Source organism: Ischnura elegans, chromosome 5 (genome assembly GCF_921293095.1).
Source record: "Ischnura elegans chromosome 5, ioIscEleg1.1, whole genome shotgun sequence".
Lineage (NCBI taxonomy): Eukaryota > Metazoa > Arthropoda > Insecta > Odonata > Coenagrionidae > Ischnura > Ischnura elegans.
In genome coordinates, this window is record NC_060250.1 from 68,945,785 (window position 1) to 68,971,020 (window position 25,236).

Sequence of the window (25,236 nt, forward strand, 5' to 3'; positions counted from 1 at the left end):
TTCATTGATCCAACGGTAAATCTATGGAAGTAATGCCCATTTACGTATTTGCTATAATAATCGAATCGATTTTTCGATCATACTGACATCTGTACTGTAAAATCTGCAATGCTATTGGTTTTTAATCCAGTCTATGGGTATCTACTATTTAATCCCTAGTAAACTATGTCCTTGGATGTAAAATCCTACATGTTATAGCAATTCGATAGATTTGAAGAAAAAGTAGATTCGATATATATCGAACGTGAGACTGAATACAAAACATTCTACCATAGAGTATCGTGAGGAATACCAAGATGTACCTGTTTACCAAGTTTCATTGGTCCAACGTACACACTTATCTAGTTATGCCAATTTGCGTATTTGCTATACTAATCGAATCGTACTTTAGACACTGCTGACATCTGTACTGTAAAATCCGCAATCCTATTGATATCCCTTCTATGGTCACTCCCTTATCCCTGCCTTCTCTAATATCCCCGCTTTCAAAATTAAGCCTATGTTCTTATATTGGTGACGTAATTGGACGGGATGCGTGTATTTCTTACGGGGGCCTAATACAAAAAGATATAAATTCAAATCGATGTATCTTCATTAGGAAACATAATTCATCTAAATAATTTATGTGTGCGCATAATTCATTTTTTTCCCTACATATTGTTAAAATTTTTATTTCCGTAACTATGTAAATAGGTCTGAAAAATTGCTCAATCGAATACAACCTTGTATCGATCATAACTTCGAGTCTAATCAATCGATTCGCCTGATTTAACTTTTGTCGGATGAATGACATTTTCACTCGTATTTTATATGACATTCATGTTCAAAACTTGATTAATAAAAAAGTTATTAGCGATTAAAGCGTATCCAAGGAGATTCGTATCGATATAACTCGCACATGAATCGATCGAGCGGAATGGTCATCATTGCAAAAGTTGACCATTTTAATAATATTATTTATCTGAAAATTTCATTCCTCTAGCTTAAACGGTTGCTAAGATATTCAAGATTGCATGCTCCACAAAAAAATGGCGACAATGATTTTTCGCTTGCAGGACATTTTTCGGAATTTAATTATGAATAACCCAAGAGGGTTACGGCGAAAGTTAGCTCAAACGTGAGGGTTCGGAGAACCCTCTAACGGTTTTTCTTAAAGATTCCAAATTTTCATATGGCACATGTCTCAACGCCGAAATCCAATATTGAAAATTCGACCACCTCTACAATGGAAAGTCGAAATCGTTTATTCCTCGGAATTGTTTCGACATATGAAAATTCCGAGATAGCCAAAAAATCAACCAAAAAATCTAGTATCTTGCGTTTCAAGGAATTTGTCCTGTGATGATTGCAAGTTGGTCAAAAAAAATCCTAACGTAGTGCCATAAGAAAAGCATGGGGCACTTTCAAAAAATCATAAAAAATACTAAATATCAATATATCGCAATGACAACCACACTAAAAAATCAACCAAAAAATCTAGTTTTCGTCCAGGGAATCTCATGTTCCTGACGCATTTATAAATACCGAAAAAAACCTAAAACATTTTAGTCCCATAAGGCTCCCATGTTAATTCAAGTCGATATATCTCGAAAAGTTATCGACTTTTTTAAGATTTCAGATTTTTCCTCCCGATGAATATTTTTTTACTTTTACGTCCAATATTCCATGTAGCCACACATATCACAGTTTAGGCTACTAATTTGTATCAATCACCCAATCAGTGAATCAAATCGCAGCTATTATAGGGACGTTAACGAGTCGATTGGGCGCTTGAATTCATCAAGCGGGTAATTAGGGGGGGTGGAAACATAGTTGTGTCACATATTTTCGAGTCATGTGCCCATAAGTGGTTTAATATTCAAAAATTTCCCCGCCGTTTTTTGAAAGGGTAAGGAACTAAATTTTTCACTGTTAGAAATATTTGTTATTTTCAATATAATTTTATTTGACGGATAATTGATTCTTTGGTACATTAAGTTAACCATTGACACATAATCGGAATAAGGTTTTAAAAATTTCAAGAGAGTGTTGATTATGTGGTTATTTTTCAACAGTTAAAGTCCATAAGCATTGTGATAAGCCACTCTTGAAAATACAACGCAGATTCTTTAGATAAATATATAAAGATATTCCACTTGCAAAACGAATGTCCATAATGCAGTTTGTAAAATACTGAATTGTAACGATTCCTCTAATTTCTTTGGTCTTAAAAAATAGTTATTCTCAAGATATTCCAATTTGCAAAAAAGATTTGGCATATTTGCTATCATAATCGTATCGAATTATCAAGTATACTGACACGTGCATTGAAAATACGCAATCCGATTGATTTACCTTCTATCTTTGATCATCAACACTAAAATTCCTGGTCGACTATGTACGTGCATGCAAAATCCTATGTTATAACGATTCGATATATTTTAAGAAAAAGCATATTCGATATGCATCAATCGTGAGACTACATGCAAAACATATTACCTTTGGGAATTGTGAGGAATACCAAGATGTACCAAGCACCAAATTTAATTGGTCCAACGGATACACTATTCAACTTGTGCCAATGTTATGTATTTGTTATAATAATCGAATCCATTCTTCGATTATACTGGCATTTGTAGCGTTGAATCATCAATGCTATTGATTTAACTTACAGTCTATGGCTATCTTCCACATAATTATATTGGTCAACTATGTCCTTGGATGTAAAATCCTATATGTTATAGCAATACGATATATTTTAAGAAAAAGTAGATTCGATTAATACCGAACGTGAGACTGTACACAAAATATGTTTCATTTGGGCATTGTGAGGAATACCAAGATGTACCCATTTGCCAAATTTCATTGGACCAACGTATAAACTAATCAAGTTTTGCAAATTTGCGTATTTGATAGAATAATCGAATCGATCTTGCGATTACACTGCCATCTGTACTGTAAAATCCGCATGGCTATTGGTTTAATTTTCAGTCTGTGTGTCTACTATACAATACCTGGCCAACTATGCCCTTGGATGTAAAATCCTATATGTTATAGCGGTTCGATATATTTGAAGAAAAAGCATATTCGATATATATCGCACGTTGGACAACATACAAAGCATATTTCTGTTGGGCAGTGTGAGGATTACCGAGATGTGCACATTCGCCAAATTTCATTGGTCCAACGGGTATACTTTTCAAGTTATACCAATTTGTGTATATGCTATAATAATCGAATCGATTTTTCGATCATACTGACATCTGTACGGTAAAGTCCGCAATCCCATTGGTTTAATTTTCAGTCTATGGGTTTCTACTATTTAATACCTGGTCAACTATGCCTGTGGATGTAAAATCCTACATGTATTAGCAATTCGATATACTCTAAGAAAAAGTAGATTCGATATATATCGAATGTGAGACTATGTACAGAACAAATTTTCATTGGGCATTGTGAGGAATACCAATATGTACCCATTCACCATATTTCATTGATCCAACGGTAAATCTATTGAAGTTATGCCCATTTACGTATTTGCTATAATAATCGAATCGATTTTTCGATCATACTTACATCTATACGGTAAAGTCCGCAATCCTATAGGTTTAAAATCAGGTCAATGGGTATCTACTATTTAATCCTTAGTTAACTATGTCCTTGGATGTAAAATCCTACATGTTATAGCAATTCGATATATTTTAAGAAAAAGTAGATTCGATATATATCGAATGTGAGACTACTTACAAAATAAATTTTCATTGGGCATCGTGAGGAATACCAATATGTACCCAATCACCAAATTTCATTGATCCAACGGTAAATCTATGGAAGTTATGCCCATTTACGTATTTGCTATAATAATCGAATCGATTTTTCGATCATACTGACATCTGTACTGTAAAATCCGCAATCCTATAGGTTTAAAATCCAGTGTATGGGTATCTACTATTTAATCCCTAGTAAACTATGTCCTTGGATGTAAAATCCTACATGTTATAGCAATTCGATACATTTTAAGAAAAAGAATATTCGATATATATCGAATGTGAGACTACGTACAAAACAAATTTTCGATGGGCATCGTGAGAAATACCAATATGTATCCAGTCACCAAATTTCATTTATCCAACGGTAAATCTATTGAAGTTATGCCCATTTACGTATTTGCTATAATAATCGAATCGATTTTTCGATCATACTGACATCTGTACTGTAAAATCCGCAAGGCTATTGGTTTAAAATCCAGTCAATGGGTATCTACTATTTAATCCCTAGTAAACTATGTCCTTGGATGTAAAATCCTACATGTTATAGTAATTCGATACATTTTAAGAAAAAGTAGATTCGATATATATCGAATGTGAGACTACGTACAAAACAAATTTTCATTGGGAATCGTGAGGAATACCAATATGTACCCAATCACCAAATTTCATTGATCCAACGGTAAATCTATGGAAGTTATGCCCATTTACGTATATTCTATAATAATCGAATCGATTTTTCGATCATACTGACATCTGTACTGTAAAATCCGCAATGCTATTGGTTTTAAATCCAGTCTATGGGTATCTACCATTTAATCCCTAGTAAACTATGTCCTTGAATGTTAAATCCTACACGTTATAGCAATTCGATATATTTTAAGAAAAAGTAGATTCGATATATATCGAACGTGAGACTGAATACAAAACATACTACCATAGAGTATCGTGAGGAATACCAAGATGTACTTGTTTACCAAATTTCATTGGTCCAACGTACACACTTATCAAGTTATGCCAATTTGCGTATTTGCTGTACTAATCGAATCGTACTTTAGACACTGCTGACATCTGTACTGTAAAATCCGCAATCCTATTGATATCCCTTCTATGGTCACTCCCTTATCCCTGCCTTCTCTAATATCCCCGCTTTCAAAATTTAGCCTATGTTCTTATATTGGTGACGTAGATAGACGGGATGCGTGTATTTCTTACGGGGCCCTAATACAAAAAGATATGAATTCAAATCGATGTATCTTCATTAGGAAACATAATTCATCTAAATAATTTATGTGTGCGCATAATTCATTTTTTTCCTACATATTGTTAAAATTTTTATTTCCGTAACTATGTAAATAAGCCCAAAAAATGGCTCAATCGAATACAACCTTGTATCGATCATAACTTCGAGTCTAATCAATCGATTCGCCTGATTTAACTTTTGTCGGATGAATGACATTTTCAGTCGTATTTTGTATGACATTCATGTTCAAAACTTGATTAATAAAAAAGTTATTAGCGATTAAAGCGTATCCAAGGAGATTCGTATCGATATAACTCGCACATGAATCGATCGAGCGGAATGGTCATCATTGCAAAAGTTGACCATTTTAATAATATTATTTATCTGAAAATTTCATTCCTCTAGCTTAAACGGTTGCTAAGATATTCAAATTTGCATGCTCCACAAAAAAATGGCGACAATGATTTTTCGCTTGCAGGACATTTTTCGGAATTTAATTATTAATTAACCAAGAGGGATACGGCGAAAGTAAGCTCAAACGTGAGGGTTCGGAGAACCCTCTAACGGTTTTTCTTGGAGATTCCAAATTTTCATATGCCACATGTCTCAACGCCGAAATCCAAGATTGAAAATTCGACCACCTCTACAATGGAAAGTCGAAATCGTTTATTCCTCGGAATTTTTTCGACATATGAAAATTCCGAGATAGCCAAAAAATCAACCAAAAAATCTAGTATCTTGCGTTTCAAGGAATTTGTCCTGTGATGATTGCAAGTTGTTCAAAAAAAATCCTAACGTAGTGCCATAAGAAAAGCATGGGGCACTTTCAAAAAATCATAAAAAATACTAAATATCAATTCATCGCAATGACAACCATACCAAAAAATCAACCAAAAAATCTAGTTTATGTCAAGGGAATGTCATGTTCCTCACATATTTAGAAATACATAATAAAAGTGAAAAAGTTTTAGTCCCATAAGGCTCCCATGTTAATTCAAGTCGATATATCTCGAAAAGTTATCGACTTTTTAAAGATTTCAGATTTTTCCTCCCGATGAATTTTTTTTTACTTTAACGTCCAATATTCCATATACCCACACATATCACAGTTTGGGCTGCTAATTTGTATCAATCACACAATCAGTGAATTAGTTTGCAGCTATTATAGGGACGTTAACGAGTCGATTGGGTGCTTGAATTCTTCAAGCGGGTAATTAGGAGGGTGGGAACATTGTTGTGTCACGTGTTGTCGAGTATTGTGTCCATAAGTGTTTAAAATATTCAAAAATTTCCCCGCCGGTTTTTGAAAGGGTAAGGAACTTAATTGTTTACTTTTAAAATTATTTGTTATTTTCAATATGATTTCATTTGACGGATAGTTCATTATTTGAATAGGCTGAGTTAAGCACTGAGACATAATTGGAATAAGGTTTTTAAAATTTCAAGACAGTGATGATTTTGTGGTTATTTTTCAACTCTTAAAGTCCAAAAGCGTTGTGATAAGCGAAACTTGAAAATGAAACGCAGATTCCTTAGATAAATATATAAAGATGTACCACTCGCAAAACATATGTCAATAATGCAGTGTGTAAAATACTAAATTGTAACGATTCCCCAAATTTCTTTGGTACTAAAAAATAGTTATTCTCAAGATATTCCAATTTGAAAAAAATAGCTTTGGCTTATTTGCTATCATTATCGTATCGAATTATCAAGTATACTGACACGTGTATTGAAAATTCGCAATCCTGTTCCAGTCTTCGATCATCAACCCTAAAATTCCTGGTCAACTATGTACGTGGATAGAAAATCCTGTATGTAATAACGATTCGATATATTTTAAGAAAAAGCATATTCAATATATATAGATCGTGAGACTACACGCAAAGCATATTTCCATTGGGCATTGTGAGGAAGACCAAGATGTACCCATTCACCAAATTTCATTGGTCCAACGTAAATACTAATCATGTTATGCCAATTCGCGTATTTGCTACAATTATCGAATCGATCTTTCGATAAAACTGCTATCTGCACTGTAATATCCGCAATGCCGTAGATTTTAATTCCAGTTAATAGAAATCTTCTCTATATTTCCTGGTCAACTATGTCCTTGGATGTAAAATCCTATATGTTATAGCAATTCGACATATTTTAAGAAAAAGTAGATTCGATATATATCGAACGTGAGACTAAACGCAAACAATATTTCAATTGGGCATTGTGAGGAATCCCAAGATGTACCCATTCACAAAATGTCATTGGTGCAACGTATATACTAATCAAAATATGCTAATTTCAGCATTTGCTATAACTATCGAATCGATCTTTCGATTATACTGACATCTGCAATGTAAAATCCGCAACGATATCGATTTTTTTTCCACGCTATGGTCATCTTCTATATAATTGCTGGTCAACAATGCCCGTTGGTGTAAAATCCTAAATGTAATAGCTATTCGATATAATTTGTGAAAAAGCAGATTCGATATGTATCGAATGTGAGACTACATGCAAAACATATTTCCATTGGGCAATGTGAGGAATACCAAGATGTACCCATTCACCAATTTTCATTGGTCCAACGTATATACTAATCCAGTTATGCCAATTTGCGTATTTGCTACAAAAATCGATTCGATCTTTCGATTATACTGACATCTGTAATGTAAAATCCGCAATAACATTTTTTTATATCCAGTCTATGGTCATCTACTATATAATTCCTGGTCAAGAATGCCCATGGGTGTAAAATCCTAAATGTCATAGCTATTCGATATAATTTGTGAAAAAGCAGATTCGATATGTATCGAATGTGAGACTACATGCAAAACATATTTCCATTGGGCAATTTGAGGAATACCAAGATGTACCCATTCACCAATTTTCATTGGTCCAACGTATATACTAATCCTGTTATGCCAATTTGCGTATTTGCTACAATAATCGATTCGATCTTTCGATTATACTGACATCTGTAATGTAAAATCCGCAATGACATTTTTTTTATATCCAGTCTATGGTCATCTACTATATAATTCCTGGTCAAGAATGCCCATGGGTGTAAAATCCTATATGTTATAGCTATTCGATATAAATTGTGAAAAAGCAGATTCGATATATATCGAATGTGAGACTACATGCAAAAAATATTTTCATTGGACATTGTGAGGAATAAAAAGATGTACCCATTCACCAAATTTCATTGGTCAAACGGAAACACTATTGAAGTTATGCCAATTAACGTATTTGCTAGAATAATCGAATCGATTCTTCGATCATACTGACATCTGTACTTTAAAATCCGCATTGCTTTTGGTTTAACTTACAGTCTATGGGTATCTACTATATAATTCCTGGTCACCTATGTCCTTGGATGTAAAATCCTATGTGTTATAGCAATTCGATATATTTTAATAAAAATTATATTCGATATATATCGAGCGTGAGACTACATAATAAACAAATTTCCATTGGGCATTGTGAGGAATACAAAGATGTACCCATTCACCAAATTTCATTGGTCCAACGGAAACACAATTGAAGTTATGCCAATCAACGTATTTGCTATAATAATCGAATCGATTTTTCGATCATACTGACATCTGTACTTTGAAAGTCGCAATGTTTTTGGTTTAATTTCTGGTCTATTGGTATCTGCTATATATTTCCTGGTCTACTATGTCCTTAGATGTAAAATCCTATATACTATAGCAATTCGATATATTTTAAGAAAAAGTAAATTCGATTTGTATCGAGCGTGAGACTATATACAAAACCTGTTTCCATTGCGCATTGTGAGGAATACCATGTTGTACCAATTCACTAAATTATATTGGTCCAACGTATACACTTATCATTTTATACCAATTTGCGTGTTTGCTATAAAAATCGAATCGTACATTCGACTATACTGCCACCTGTATTGAAAAATTCGCATCCTATTGATAACCCCTCCATTCGATGGCCATACCTTAACCCTCTCTTCTCTACTATCCCCGCTTTCAAAATTTCGCCTATGTTCTTATATTGGTGACGTATATAGGGCGTGCGTTTATTTCTTACGGGGACCTTATACAAAAAGATATAAATTCATTTTGATATTTCTTCGTTAGGATACAATACTCATCTAAATAATTTATGTGTGCGCATAATTCATTTCTTCCCTTACATATTTTAATAATTTTTATCCCCGTAACTATGTAAATAGGTCTGAAAATTGGCTCAATCGAATGCAACCTTTTATCGATCATAACTTCGACTGTAATCGCTCGATTCGCTTGATTTAACTTTTGTCGAAGAAAAGACATTAACAGTAGTATTATATATGAATTTCACATTCATGCCTGGATTTAGAAAAAAGTTATTAGCGTTTAAAGCGTAACCAAGGAGATTGGTATCGATATAACTCGCACATGAATCGATCGAGCGAAATGGTCATCATTGCAAAAGTTGACCATTGTGATAAAAGTATTACTCTGAAAATTTCATTTCTCCAGCTTAAACGGTTGCTAAGATATTCAAGATTGCATGCTCCACAAAAAAATGGCGACAATGATTTTTCGCGTGCAGGACATTTTTCGGAATTTAATTATGAATTAACCAAGAGGGTTACGGCGAAAGTAAGCTCAAACGTGAGGGTTCGGAGAACCCTCTAACGTTTTTCCTAAAGAGTCCAAATTTTCATATGGCACATGTGTCAAGGCTGAAATCCGAGTTTGAAAATTCGCCCATCACGACAATGTTAAATCGAAATCGTTTATTCCTCGGAATTGTTTCGACGTACGAAAATTTTAAGATAGCCAAAAAATTAACCAAAGAATTATCTAACTTTTTGGCAAAGGAAATTTTCCTACGATTATTGCAAGTTGGTCAAAAAAATTCCCAAAGTTTTCCCATAAGAAAAGCATTGAGAGCATTCAAACAGTAATAAAAAATACTAAATATCAATTCGTCGCTATATCAACCACACCAAAAAATCGACCAAAAAATCTAGTCCATGTCCATTGAATATCATGTTCCTCGGAAGTTTAAAAGTACAAAATAAAAGCGAAAAAGTTGTAGTCCCATAAGGCTCCCATGTTAATTCAAGTCGATATATCTCGAAAACGAATCGACTTTTTCAACTTTTCAGATTTTTCCTCCCGATGAATTTTTTTTTACTTTTACGTCCAATATTCCATATACCCACACCTATCACAGTTTGGGCTACTAATTTGTGTCAATCACCCAATCAATCAATTACTTTCCCACTTTAAATATGTAACGAGTCGATTGGGCGCTTGAATTCTTCAAGCGGGTGTGTAAAGGGTAGAAGATATGGTGGTGTCAATTGTAGCCTAGTCCTGGGTCCATAAGTTGGTAAAAAGTTCGAAATTTTCACCACGTAATGTTAAAGCAATTCGACATATTTTATGAAAACGCATATTCGATATAAATCTAAAGGTAGTCCATTCTCTTCATTAATTTTTATTAGAAGTAAGAGGAATACTAATATGCACACACACTTCAAATTTCATTGGTCTAACTGAAATAGTTATGAAGATATGTCGTTTTGAATATTTTCTACAGTAATCGAATCGAACTTAAAAAAAGTAACATCTATTTTGAAAAATACGAAAATCTATTCATATTTTTATTAGGTTATACATTTCTATTCATTCTATTCATCGACTATCAATTTAATTCTCAACTATGCCCGTGGATGCTAAATTCTATGCGGTATGGCAATTCGTTATATTTTAAGGAAACGCAGATTCGATATATATCGAATTTGACGCAACATACAAAACATATTTCCCCTGTGCATAATGAGGAATACCAATATGTACCCATTTACCAAATTTCGTTCATCTACCTCAAATACTTATCATGTTATGTCAATATTGGTATAACTTACAATGATTTAATCGAACTTTCGATTATATACTGGCATCTGTACAGTAAATTGCTCATAGCTTTTGGTTATAATTTCATTCTATGGTCATCCACTATCAATTTCCTTCTCAACTATGCCCGTGGATGCTAAATTCTATGTGGTATAGCAATTCGATATATTTTAGGTAAAAGCAGATTCGATATATATCGAATGTGAGACTACATAGTAAACATATTTCCCCTGTGCATTATGAGGAATACCAATATGCACCCATTTACCAAATATCATTCATCTACCTGAAATACTTATCATGTTATGTCAATATTCGTATTTATTGTAACAATCGAATCGAACTTTCGATTATTCTGACACCTGTACAGTAAAATGCTCATAGCTATTGATTAGAATTTCATTCTATGGTCGTACACTATCTATTTCCTTCTCAACTATGCCCGTGGATGTTAAATCCCATGTATTATAGCAATTCGATATATTTTAAGAAAACGCAGATTCGATATATATCGAATATGAGACTACATAGTAAACATATTTACACAACACATTATGTGTAATACCAAGATGTATCAATTCACCAAATTTCATTGGTCTAACAGTAATACTTATTAAGTTATGGCATTTTACGTATTTAGGAAAATAATCGAATCGAACTTTCGATTATACTGACATCTGCACAGTAAAATGCCCATAACTATTGATTAGAATTTCAGTCTATGGTCGTACACTATCTACTACCTTCTCAACTATGTCCGTGGATGCTAAATTCTGTGTGTTATAGCAATTCGATATATTTTAAGGAAAGGCAGATTCGATATATATCGAATGTGAGACTACATAGTAAACATATTTCCCCTGTGCATTATGAGGAATACCAATATATACTCATTTACCAAATTTCATTCATCTACCTCAAATACTTATCAAGTTATGTCAACATTCGTATTTGTTATAATAATCGAATCGAACATTCGATTATTCTGGCATCTGTACAGTAAAATGCTCATAGCTATTGATTAGAATTTCATTCTATGGTCGTACACTATCTATTACCTTCTCAACTATGCCCGTTGATGTTAAATCCTAAGTATTATAGCAATTCGATATATTTTTGGAAAACGCAGATTCGATATATATCGAATGTGAGACTACTTACAGTACGTATTCCCAGTGTACTTCATGAGAAATACGAAGATGTACTCATTTACCAAATTTCGTTGGTGTAACGAAAATACTTATCAAGTTATGCCAATTTACTTATTTGGTATAATAATCGAATCGAACTTTCGATTATACTGACACCTGTATGGTGAGATGCGCAACTCTAATGATTCAGAATTGTTTTTACGATCATCAGCTATTTAATACCACCTCAACTTACCCCTTCGATGCTACATACTATGTGGTGTAGCAATTCGATACATTTTAAGAAAACGCAGAATCGATATATATCGAATATGAGACTACATACAAATTATATTTTTACAGTGAATTATGAGGAATACTATGATGTACCAAATAACCAAATTTTATCGGTCTATCAAAAATATTTAAGAAGTTATGGTACTTTACGTATTTGGTATAATAATCGTATCGAACTTTCGATTATGCTGACCCCGGAACTCTGAAATACGCAATTTCATTGGTTGGTATTCCATTTCTTGGTCTTTCTCAATGTTAGGCTGGCACATCTGTCCCCATTTATGAATATTCCAAGTACTTATTAGCATTCGATTAAATACAATAAAACGTAGGTTCGATATATATCGAAGGTAAGCCCACCAGCAGTAGTATGTTTAACATTGCTCCGTGAAGAATACCAAGATGTACCATTCCTGCAAATTTCATTGGTCTACCTGTAATACCAACCAAGTAGTGCAAATTCGCGTTTTTCAATGGCAGCATAGGTTCGCCGAACAGGCAATGGCGGCCCTTATATCAAACTCATATACCCATCCATGGTGCATGAGGCCTAAGATAATAATTTGAAAACAAAAGAGCAATGCATTTCGAAGAATGGACCGCGATGGTTGATTGGGTATCGTCCCATACTTATCGTATTTCTCCCGTCTACTGCCATGCTCCCTCCTATAAGGCAATGCGCGTTTTTCTTACCGAGTCCGACCTCAAACCGTTTGGCGGGGAGGAATGGCGGCGTTCGCCGGGAAACCAAAAAAATAATTTGGGAAAATTTCAAAATGAAATAATTCATTAACTATTACAATACCTAATTAAAAAAGAAAACCCAAAGTCTACCGAGTAGGTAGGCTTGTGCCAACATCTTCGCGAGCTACATAGCTTAAGTTTCGTTCGCCAGCTCTCAAATCGAAATCACATAAGAACGCGTGTAAATCGATATCTCGAAATCGGCTCGACTTGGAAGCTTCTAACCCATGCCAAAAAAATCGGCCAAAAAACTAATGTTTCCCATTTGGATCTCGTCCGCGTGCGGAGATTAAAAGTGGGTCATATCGCGAATTTATTTTTTTTCCATAAGAGCCCATGTTAAAGTAGATCGATATATCTCGAAAAGTATCGCACTTTTTGGCATTTTCAGATTTTTTCTCCCGATGAATATTTTTTTAGTTTTACCACAAAAAATCTCAGCTCGATCGGCCCGGTAGTTTGGGCTGCTAATTATGGTCAATCACGCAATTTTAATGAATTTCCAGCTTTAAATATATAACGAGTCGATTGGGCGCTTGAATTCATCAAGCGGGTAATTAGGGGGGGGGGTGGAAACATAGTTGTGTCACATATTTTCGAGTCATGTCCCCATAAGTGGTTTAATATTCAAAAATTTCCCCGCCGTTTTTTGAAAGGGTAAGGAACTAAATTTTTCACTGTTAGAAATATTTATTATTTTCAATATGATTTTATTTGACGGATAATTGATTCTTTGATCCATAAAGTTAACCATTGACACATAGACGGAATAAGTTTTTAAAAATTTCAAGAGAGTGTTGATTATGTGGTTATTTTTCAACTGTTAAAGTCCATAAGCATTGTGATAAGCCACTCTTGAAAATACAACGCAGATTCTTTAGAAAAATATATAAAGATATTCCACTTGCAAAACGAATGTCCATAATGCAGTTTGTAAAATACTGAATTGTAACTATTCCTCTAATTTCTTTGGTCTTAAAAAATAGTTATTCCAATTTGCAAAAAAGATTTGGCATATTTGCTATCATAATCGTATCGAATTATCAAGTATACTGACACGTGCATTGAAAATACGCAATCCGATTGATTTACCTTCCAATCTTTGATCATCAACACTAAAATTCCTGGTCGACTATGTGCGTGCATGCAAAATCCTATGTTATACCGATTCGATATATTTTAAGAAAAAGCATATTCGATATGCATCAATCGTGAGACTACATGCAAAACATATTACCTTTGGGAATTGTGAGGAATACCAAGATGTACCAAGCACCAAATTTCATTGGTCCAACGGATACACTATTCAACTTGTGCCAATGTTATGTATTTGTTATAATAATCGAATCCATTCTTCGATTATACTGGCATTTGTATTGTTGAATCCGCAATGCTTTTGATTTAACTTACAGTCTATGGCTATCTTCCACATAATTATATTGGTCAACTATGTCCTTGGATGTAAAATCCTATATGTTATAGCAATACGATATATTTTAAGAAAAAGTAGATTCGATTAATACCGAACGTGAGACTATACACAAAAAATGTTTAATTTGGGCATTGTGAGGAATACCAAGATGTACCCATTTGCCAAATTTCATTGGTCCAACGTATAAACTAATCAAGTTTTGCAAATTTGCGTATTTGATAGAATAATCGAATCGAACTTGCGATTACACTGCCATCTGTACTGTAAAATCCGCAATGCTATTGGTTTAATTTTCAGTCTGTGTATCTATTATACAATACCTGGCCAACTATGCCCTTGGATGTAAAATCCTATATGTTATAGCGGTTCGATATATTTGAAGAAAAAGCATATTCGATATATATCGCACGTTAGACAACATACAAAGCATATTTCTGTTGGGCAGTGTGAGGATTACCAAGATGTGCACATTCGCCAAATTTCATTGGTCCAACGGGTATACTTTTCAAGTTATACCAATTTGTGTATATACTATAATAATCGAATCGATTTTTCGATCATACTGACATCTGTACGGTAAAGTCCGCAATCCCATTGGTTTAATTTTCAGTCTATGGGTATCTTCTATTTAATACCTGGTCAACTATGCCTGTGGATGTAAAATCCTACATGTTATAGCAATTCGATATACTTTAAGAAAAAGTAGATTCGATATATATCGAATGTGAGACTACGTACAGAACAAATTTTCATTGGGCATTGTGAGGAATACCAATATGTACCCATTCACCAAAATTCATTGATCCAACGGTAAATCTATTGAAGTTATGCATATTTACGTATTTGCTATAATAATCGAATCGATTTTTCGATCATACTTATATCTGTACGGTAAAGTCCGCAATCCTATCGGTTTAAAACCCAGTCTATGGGTATCTACTATTTAATCCTTAGTCAACTATGTCCTTGGATGTAAAATCCTACATGTTATAGCAATTCGATACATTTTAAGAAAAAGTAGATTCGATATATATCGAATGTGAGACTACGTACAAAACAAATTTTCATTGGGCATCGTGAGGAATACCAATATGTACCCAATCACCAAATTTCATTGATCCAACGGTAAATCTATGGAAGTTATGCCCATTTACGTATTTGCTATAATAATCGAATCAATTTTTCGATCATACTGACATCTGTACTGTAAAATCCGCAATTTTATCGGTTTAAAATCCAGTCAATGGGTATCTACTATTTAATCCCTAGTAAACTATGTCCTTGGATGTAAAATCCTACATGTTATAGCAATTCGATACATTTGAAGAAAAAGTAGATTCGATATATATCGAACGTGAGACTGAATACAAAACATACTACCATAGAGTATCGTGAGGAATACCAATATGTACCCAATCACCAAATTTCATTGATCCAACGGTAAATCTATGGAAGTTATGCCCATTTACGTATTTGCTATAATAATCGAATCGATTTTTCGATCATACTGACATCTGTACTGTAAAATCCGCAATGCTATTGGTTTTAAATCCAGTCTATGGGTATCTACTATTTAATCCCTAGTAAACTATGTCCTTGAATGTTAAATCCTACATGTTATAGCAATTCGATATATTTTAAGAAAAAGTAGATTCGATATATATCGAACGTGAGACTGAATGCAAAACATACTACCATAAGGTATCGTGAGGAATACCAAGATGTACCTGTTTACCAAGTTTCATTGGTCCAACGTACACACTTATCAAGTTATGCCAATTTGCGTATTTGCTATACTAATCGAATCGTACTTTAGACACTGCTGACATCTGTACTGTAATATCCGCAATCCTATTGATATCCCTTCTATGGTCACTCCCTTATCCCTGCCTTCTCTAATATCCCCGCTTTCAAAATTTAGCCTATGTTCTTATATTGGTGACGTAGACAGACGGGATGCGTGTATTTCTTACGGGGGCCTAATACAAAAAGATATAAATTCAAATCGATGTATCTTCAGTAGGAAACATAATTCATCTAAATAATTTATGTGTGCGCATAATTCATTTTTTTCCTTACATATTGTTAAAATTTTTATTTCCGTAACTATGTAAATAAGCCCAAAAAATGGCTCAATCGAATACAACCTTGTATCGATCATAACTTCGAGTCTAATCAATCGATTCGCCTGATTTAACTTTTGTCGGATGAATGACATTTTCAGTCGTATTTTGTATGACATTCATGTTCAAAACTTGATTAATAAAAAAGTTATTAGCGATTAAAGCGTATCCAAGGAGATTCGTATCGATATAACTCGCACATGAATCGATCGAGCGGAATGGTCATCATTGCAAAAGTTGACCATTTTAATAATATTATTTATCTGAAAATTTCATTCCTCTAGCTTAAACGGTTGCTAAGATATTCAAGATTGCATGCTCCACAAAAAAATGGCGACAATGATTTTTCGCTTGCAGGACATTTTTCGGAATTTAATTATTAATTAACCAAGAGGGATACGGCGAAAGTAAGCTCAAACGTGAGGGTTCGGAGAACCCTCTAACGGTTTTTCTTGGAGATTCCAAATTTTCATATGGCACATGTCTCAACGCCGAAATCCAAGATTGAAAATTCGACCACCTCTACAATGGAAAATCGAAATCGTTTATTCCTCGGAATTGTTTCGACATATGAAAATTCCGAGATAGCCAAAAAATCAACCAAAAAATCTAGTATCTTGCGTTTCAAGGAATTTGTCCTGTGATGATTGCAAGTTGGTCAAAAAAATTCTTTACGTAGTGCCATAAGAAAAGCATGGGGCACTTTCAAAAAATCATAAAAAATACTAAATATCAAATCATCGCAATGACAACCACACCAAAAAATCAACCAAAAAATCTAGTTTATGTCAAGGGAATCTCATGTTCCTCACATATTTAGAAATACATAATAAAAGTGAAAAAGTTTTAGTCCCATAAGGCTCCCATGTTAATTCAAGTCGATATATCTCGAAAACTAATCGACTTTTTCAAGTTTTCAGATTTTTCCTCCCGATGAATTTTTTTTTACTTTTACGTCCAATATTCCATATACCCACACATATCACCAGTTTGGCTACTAATTTGTATCAATCACACAATCAGTGAATTAGTTTGCAGCTATTATAGGGACGTTAACGAGTCGATTGGGCGCTTGAATTCTTCAAGCGGGTAATTAGGGGGGGTGGAACATAGTTGTGTCACATATTTTCGAGTCATGTGCCCATAAGTGGTTTAATATTCGAAAATTTCCCCGCCGTTTTTTGAAAGGGTAAGGAACTAAATTTTTCACTGTTAGAAATATTTGTTATTTTCATTATGATTTTATTTGACGGATAATTGATTCTTTGATCCATTAAATTAACCATTGACACATAATCGGAATAAGGTTTTAAAAATTTCAAGAGAGTGTTGATTATGTGGTTATTTTTCAACTGTTAAAGTCCATAAGCATTGTGATAAGCCACTCTTGAAAATACAACGCAGATTCTTTAGAAAAATATATAAAGATATTCCACTTGCAAAACGAATGTCCATAATGCAGTTTGTAATATACTGAATTGTAACGATTCCTCTAATTTCTTTGGTCTTAAAAAATAGTTATTCCAATTTGCAAAAAAGATTTGGCATATTTGCTATCATAATCGTATCGAATTATCAAGTATACTGACACGTGCATTGAAAATACGCAATCCGATTGATTTACCATCCAATCTTTGATCATCAACACTAAAATTCCTGGTCGACTATGTGCGTGCATGCAAAATCCTATGTTATAACGATTCGATATATTTTAAGAAAAAGCATATTCGATATGCATCAATCGTGAGACTACATGCAAAACATATTACCTTTGGGAATTGTGAGGAATACCAAGATGTACCAAGCACCAAATTTCATTGGTCCAACGGATACACTATTCAACTTGTGCCAATGTTATGTATTTGTTATAATAATCGAATCCATTCTTCGATTATACTGGCATTTGTATTGTTGAATCCGCAATGCTATTGATTTAACTTACAGTCTATGGCTATCTTCCACATAATTATATTGGTCAACTATGTCCTTGGATGTAAAATCCTATATGTTATAGCAATACGATATATTTTAAGAAAAAGTAGATTCGATTAATACCGAACGTGAGACTATACACAAAATATGTTTAATTTGGGCATTGTGAGGAATACCAATATGTACCCATTCACCAAATTTCATTGGTCCAACGGGTATACTTTTCAAGTTATACCAATTTGTGTATATGCTATAATAATCGAATCGATTTTTCGATCATACTGACATCTGTACGGTAAAGTCCGCAATCCCATTGGTTTAATTTTCAGTCTATGGGTATCTACTATTCAATACCTGGTCAACTATGCCTGTGGATGTAAAATCCTACATGTATTAGCAATTCGATATACTTTAAGAAAAAGTAGATTCGATATATATCGAATGTGAGACTACGTACAAAACAAATTTTCATTGGGCATTGTGAGGAATACCAATATGTACCCATTCACCAAATTTCATTGATCCAACGGTAAATCTATTTAAGTTATGCATATTTACGTATTTGCTATAATAATCGAATCGATTTTTCGATCATACTTACATCTGTACGGTAAAGTCCGCAATCCTATAGGTTTAAAACCCAGTCTATGGGTATCTACTATTTAATCCTTAGTCTACTATGTCCTTGGATGTAAAATCCTACATGTTATAGCAATTCGATACATTTTAAGAAAAAGTAGATTCGATATATATCGAATGTGAGACTACGTACAAAACAAATTTTCATTGGGCATCGTGAGGAATACCAATATGTACCCAATCACCAAATTTCATTGATCCAACGGTAAATCTATGGAAGTTATGCCCATTTACGTATTTGCTATAATAATCGAATCGATTTTTCGATCATACTGACATCTGTACTGTAAAATCCGCAAGGCTATTGGTTAAAAATCCAGTCAATGGGTATCTACTATTTAATCCCTAGTTAACTATGTCCTTGGATGTAAAATCCTACATGTTATAGCAATTCGATACATTTTAAGAAAAAGTAGATTCGATATATATCGAATGTGAGACTACGTACAAAACAAATTTTCATTGGGAATCGTGAGGAATACCAATATGTACCCAATCACCAATTTTCATTGATCCAACGGTAAATCTATGGAAGTTATGCCCATTTACGTATTTGCTATAATAATCGAATCGATTTTTCGATCATACTGACATCTGTACTGTAAAATCCGCAATGCTATTGGTTTTGAATCCAGTCTATGGGTATCTACTAATTAATCCCTAGTAAACTATGTCCTTGAATGTTAAATCCTACATGTTATAGCAATTCGATATATTTTAAGAAAAAGTAGATTCGATATATATCGAACGTGAGACTGAATACAAAACATACTACCATAGAGTATCGTGAGGAATACCAAGATGTACCTGTTTACCAAGTTTCATTGGTCCAACGTACACACTTATCAAGTTATGCCAATTTGCGTATTTGCTATACTAATCGAATCGTACTTTAGACACTGCTGACATCTGTACTGTAAAATCCGCAATCCTATTGATATCCCTTCTATGGTCACTCCCTTATCCCTGCCTTCTCTAATATCCCCGCTTTCAAAATTTAGCCTATGTTCTTATATTGGTGACGTAATTGGACGGGATGCGTGTATTTCTTACGGGGGCCTAATACAAAAAGATATAAATTCAAATCGATGTATCTTCATTAGGAAACATAATTCATCTAAATAATTTATGTGTGCGCATAATTCATTTTTTTCCCTACATATTGTTAAAATTTTTATTTCCGTAACTATGTAAATAAGCCCAAAAAATGGCTCAATCGAATACAACCTTGTATCGATCATAACTTCGAGTCTAATCAATCGATTCGCCTGATTTAACTTTTGTCGGATGAATGACATTTTCAGTCGTATTTTGTATGACATTCATGTTCAAAACTTGATTAATAAAAAAGTTATTAGCGATTAAAGCGTATCCAAGGAGATTCGTATCGATATAACTCGCACATGAATCGATCGAGCGGAATGGTCATCATTGCAAAAGTTGACCATTTTAATTATATTATTTATCTGAAAATTTCATTCCTCTAGCTTAAACGGTTGCTAAGATATTCAAGATTGCATTCTCCACAAAAAAATGGCGACAATGATTTTTCGCTTGCAGGACATTTTTCGGAATTTAATTATTAATTAACCAAGAGGGATACGGCCAAAGTAAACTCAAACGTGAGGGTTCGGAGAACCCTCTAACGGTTTTTCTTGGAGATTCCAAATTTTCATATGGCACATGTCTCAACGCCGAAATCCAAGATTGAAAATTCGACCACCTCTACAATGGAAAATCGAAATCGTTTATTCCTCGGAATTGTTTCGACATATGAAAATTCCGAGATAGCCAAAAAATCAACCAAAAAATCTAGTATCTAGCGTTTCAAGGAATTTGTCCTGTGATGATTGCAAGTTGGTCAAAAAAATTCTTTACGTAGTGCCATAAGAAAAGCATGGGGCACTTTCAAAAAATCATAAAAAATACTAAATATTAATTCATCGCATTGACAACCACACCAAAAAATCAACCAAAAAATCTAGTTTATGTTAAGGGATTTTCATGTTCCTAACGTATTTGCAAATACCGAAAAAAACGTAAAAAGTTTTAGTCCCATAAGACTCCCATGTTAATTCAAGTCGATATATCTCGAAAAGTTATCGACTTTTTTAAGATTTCAGATTTTTCCTCCCGATGAATTTTTTTTTACTTTTACGTCCAATATTCCATATACCCACACATATCACCAGTTTGGCTACTAATTTGTATCAATCACACAATCAGTGAATCAAATCGCAGCTATTATAGGGACGTTAACGAGTCGATTGGGTGCTTGAATTCTTCAAGCGGGTAATTAGGAGGGTGGGAACATTGTTGTGTCACGTGTTGTCGAGTAATGGGTCCATAAGTGTTTAAAATATTCAAAAATTTCCCTGCCGTTTTTTTTAATGGGAAAGGAACCTAATTGTTTACTTTTAAAATTATTTGTTATTTTCATAATGATTTCATTTGACGGATAGTTCTTTATTTGAATAGGGTAAGTTTAGAACTGAGACATAATTGGAATAAGGTTTTTAAAATTTCAAGACAGTGATGATTTTGTGGTTATTTTTCAACTCTTAAAGTCCAAAAGCGTTGTGATAAGCGAAACTTGAAAATGAAACGCAGATTCCTTAGATAAATATATAAAGATGTACCACTCGCAAAACATATGTCCATAATGCAGTGTGTAAAATACTAAATTGTAACGATTCCCCAAATTTCTTTGGTACTAAAAAATAGTTATTCTCAAGATATTCCAATTTGAAAAAAATAGCTTTGGCATATTTGCTATCATTATCGTATCGAATTATCAAGTATACTGACACGTGTATTGAAAATTCGCAATCCTGTTCCAGTCTTCGATCATCAACCCTAAAATTCCTGGTCAACTATGTACGTGGATAGAAAATCCTGTATGTAATACCGATTTGATATATTTTAAGAAAAATTATATTCAATATATATAGATCGTGAGACAACACGCAAAGCATATTTCCATTGGGCATTGTGAGGAAGACCAAGATGTACCCAATCACCAAGTGTCATTGGTCCAGCGTAAATACTAATCATGTTATGCCATTTCGAGTTCTTGCTACAATTATCGAATCGGTCTTTCGATAAAACTGCAATCTGCACTGTAATATCCGCAATGCCGTAGATTTTAATTCCAGTTAATAGAAATCTTCTCTATATTTCCTGGTCAACTATGTCCTTGGATGTAAAATCCTATATGTTATAGCAATTCGATATATTTTAAGAAAAAGTAGATTCGATATATATCGAACGTGAGACTAAACACAAACATATTTCAATTGGGCATTGTGAAGAATCCCAAGATGTACCCATTAACAAAATTTCATTGGTGCAACGTATATAATAATCAAAATATGCTAATTTCAGCATTTGCTATAACTATCGAATTGATCTTTCGATTATACTGACATCTGTACTGTAAAATCCGCAACGATATTGATTTTATTTCCACGCTATGGTCATCTTCTATATAACTGCTGGTCAACAATGCCCGTGGGTGTAAAATCCTAAATGTTATAGCTATTCGATATAATTTGTGAAAAAGCAGATTCGATATGTATCGAATGTGAGACTACATGCAAAACATATTTCCATTGGGCAATGTGAGGAATACCAAGATGTACCCATTCACCAATTTTCATTGGTCCAACGTATATACTAATCCAGTTATGCCAATTTGCGTATTTGCTACAATAATCGATTCGATCTTTCGATTATACTGACATCTGTAATGTAAAATCCGCAATGAAATTATTTTTATATCCAGTCTATGGTCATCTACTATATAATTCCTGGTCAACAATGCCCGTGGGTGTAAAATCCTATATGTTATAGCTATTCGATATAAATGGTGAAAAAGCAGATTCGATATATATCGAATGTGAGACTACATGCAAAACATATTTTCATTGGACATTGTGAGGAATAAAAAGATGTACCCATTCACCAAATTTCATTGGTCAAACGGAAACACTATTGAAGTTATGCCAATTAACGTATTTGCTAGAATAATCGAATCGATTCTTCGATCATACTGACATCTGTACTTTAAAATCCGCATTGCTTTTGGTTTAACTTACAGTCTATGGGTATCTACTATATAATTCCTGGTCAACTATGTCCTTGGATGTAAAATCCTATGTGTTATAGCAATTCGATATATTTTAATAAAAATTATATTCGATATATATCGAGCGTGAGACTACATACAAAACAAATTTCCATTGGGCATTGTGAGGAATACAAAGATGTACCCATTCACCAAATTTCATTGGTCCAACGGAAACACAATTGAAGTTATGCCAATTAACGTATTTGCTATAATAATCGAATCGACTTTTCGATCATACTGACATCTGTACTTTGAAATTCGCAATGTTTTTGGTTTAATTTCTGGGATATGGGTATCTACTATGTATTTCCTTGTCTACTATGTCCTTAGATGTAAAATCCTATATGCTATAGCAATTCGATATATTTTAAGAAAAAGTAGATTCGATATATATCGAGCGTGAGACTATATACAAAACATGTTTCCATTGCGCATTGTGAGGAATACCATGATGTACCAATTCAATAAATTTCATTGGTCCAACGTATACACTTATCATTTTATGCCAATTTCCGTATTTGCTATAAAAATCGAATCGTACATTCGACTATACTGCCACCTGTATTGAAAAATTCGCATCCTATTGATAACCCCTCCATTCGATGGCCATACCCTTATCTCTCTCTTCTGTACTATCCCGGCTTTCAAAATTTCGCCTATGTTCTTATATTGGTGACGTATATAGGGCGACGCGTGTATTTCTTACGGGGACCTAATACAAAAAGATATAAATTCATATTGATATATCTTCGTTAGGAAACAATATTCATCTAAATAATTTATGTGTGCGCATAATTCATTTCTTCCCTTACATATTTTTATAATTTTTATCCCCGTAACTATGTAAATAGGTCTGAAAAATGGCTCAATCGAATGCAACCTTTTATCGATCATAACTTCGACTGTAATCGCTCTATTCGCTTGATTTAACTTTTGTCGAAGAAAAGACATTAACAGTAGTATTATATATGACTTTCAAGTTCATGCCTTGATTTAGAAAAAAGTTATTAGCGATTTAAGCGTAACCAAGGAGATTGGTATCGATATAACTCGCACATGAATCGATCGAGCGAAATGGTCATCATTGCAAAAGTTGACCATTGTGATAAAAGTATTACTCTGAAAATTTCATTTCTCTAGCTTAAACGGTTGCTAAGATATTCAAGATTGCATGCTCCACAAAAAAATGGCGACAATGATTTTTCGCGTGCAGGACATTTTTCGGAATTTAATTATGAATAACCCAAGAGGGATACGGAGAAAGTGAGCTCAAACGTGAGGGTTCGGAGAACCCTCTAACGGTTTTTCCTAAAGAGTCCAAATTTTCATATGGCACATGTCTCAAGGCTGAAATCCGAGTTTGAAAATTCGCCCATCACGACAATGTTAAATCGAAATCGTTTATTCCTCGGAATTGTATCGACGTACGAAAATTTTAAGATAGCCAAAACATTAACCAAAGAATTATCTAACTTTTTGGCAAAGGAATTTGTCGTACGATTATTGGAAGTTGGTCAAAAAAATTCCCAAAGTTTTCCCATAAGAAAAGCATTGAGAGCATTCAAACAGTAATAAAAAATACTAAATATCAATTCGTCGCTATGACAACCACACCAAAAAATTGACCAAAAAATCTAGTCCATGTCCATTGAATATCATGTTCCTCGAAAGTTTTAAAGTACAAAATTAATGCGAAAAAGTTGTAGTCCCATAAGGCTCCCATGTTAATTCAAGTCGATATATCTCGAAAACTAATCGACTTTTTCAACTTTTCAGATTTTTCCTCCCGATGAATATTTTTTTACTTTTACGTCCAATATTCCATATACCCACAAGTATCACAGTTTGGGCTACTAATTTGTGTCAATCACCCAATCAATCAATTACTTTCCCACTTTAAATATGTAACGAGTCGATTGGGTGCTTGAATTCT

General features: G+C 33.7%; 1 protein-coding gene across 1 annotated transcript in view; it reads right to left on the reverse strand.

Annotated features, from left to right (window-relative positions):
• LOC124159029 overlaps positions 1 to 25,236 on the reverse strand; it is a 289,111-nt gene that overhangs the window by 179,156 nt on the left and 84,719 nt on the right. The window lies entirely within an intron of this gene.